Source organism: Rattus rattus, chromosome 6 (assembly GCF_011064425.1).
Source record: "Rattus rattus isolate New Zealand chromosome 6, Rrattus_CSIRO_v1, whole genome shotgun sequence".
In the NCBI taxonomy this organism is placed as follows: Eukaryota; Metazoa; Chordata; class Mammalia; order Rodentia; family Muridae; genus Rattus; species Rattus rattus.
In genome coordinates, this window is record NC_046159.1 from 15,835,097 (window position 1) to 15,836,389 (window position 1,293).

Here is a 1,293-nt window from a genome sequence, read left to right on the forward strand (position 1 = left end):
TGTTCTGTCTTCACCTGCAATCAGTCTCTGTAAAATTGCCCCCCCCTCTCTGTGCATTGCTCTTAAATAGTTTCTCTTTCCTGTGATGCTCTCATGAGAGTTAGATTTATGCTATCTCTGACTCATTCTGCCAATTTTTTCTTTGATTCATCACTTTGTTTGACACTCAATGAGGTACCACTTTAAACATGGCTGTTTCCTTCGACAAACTGTCCTCATCTACATTGTTTTGGATTAAAGCTGTGTATGAAAGGTGTGTCTATATTCCAACCAGATTACACAGACCTAGGTCTGTGAATGTGATCCTTGCAAGAGCAGCTATGATCCTGGATTAGATAGCATTCCTCCATATTTCCCCTTTTCTGTTCAAGCAAAAAACACTACCCAAATTAGCTATTACAACAGAAATAATTATCAATCCCACAAATTTAACAATCCAAATGTTCTTACAAAGATTTGTATGTAGTGATCCATTATAAATGTAGACATGATCATCTCTCATTCAACAAAAGTCCACTCCAGGACCAAGGTTTTCCATTCATCAGACTTGCAGATGAATCATTCCCTGTGGAAATATAGACAAAATTTCTTCCCCACCATAGCATATTCCTTGACTTTCATTCAGATGTTAAAACATCTTTAAAGTATAAAAGTTTATCTAATTCAGCACTTTTTTTCATACAGTATCTGTCAGCTAATCTTACTCCCACATTCTGTTTATCAAAGTACAATTTGGTCTCCACGTACTTCCAAACATCCTGTTCTTTTAGTTGGAGCTGCTTTGCCTTTGACATATGGAAACAGCAGAAGAAGCTGAACAATCATGTCTCCTGATTTAAACAGCATATTTTTCTTTACATGAACCATAATCTCAATATCTGTATTGAATACTTCATCTCTAATTCTTGGATGCACAATGAATCCTTGAGATGTTAGGCTACATTTTTCCTAAAACCATTCCTACTGTCTTTTGGGGTAGAGTGGGTATTTTGTAGCACTAGGGCTTCAATGCCTAGTTTAGTTTTCTTTAGTGGCTCTGTTGATTTAAGACATTGCCTCAGACAAGATGTTGAACTTTTGAATAGTGTTTAGACTGTTCAGACATTGAGGACTCTTAGGGAAAGACTGAATAAACTTTGCATCATGATATGAAGATAAGACTTTGTGGTCAGAAGACTGTTTTGATTTAAAATATATGTATCTACTATGTAGTTGTTATGATTTGAACATAGAATATCTCATTAGGTCATGGATTAGTCCCAAACTGGTGTGTTGCTACTTTGGTATGTTCTC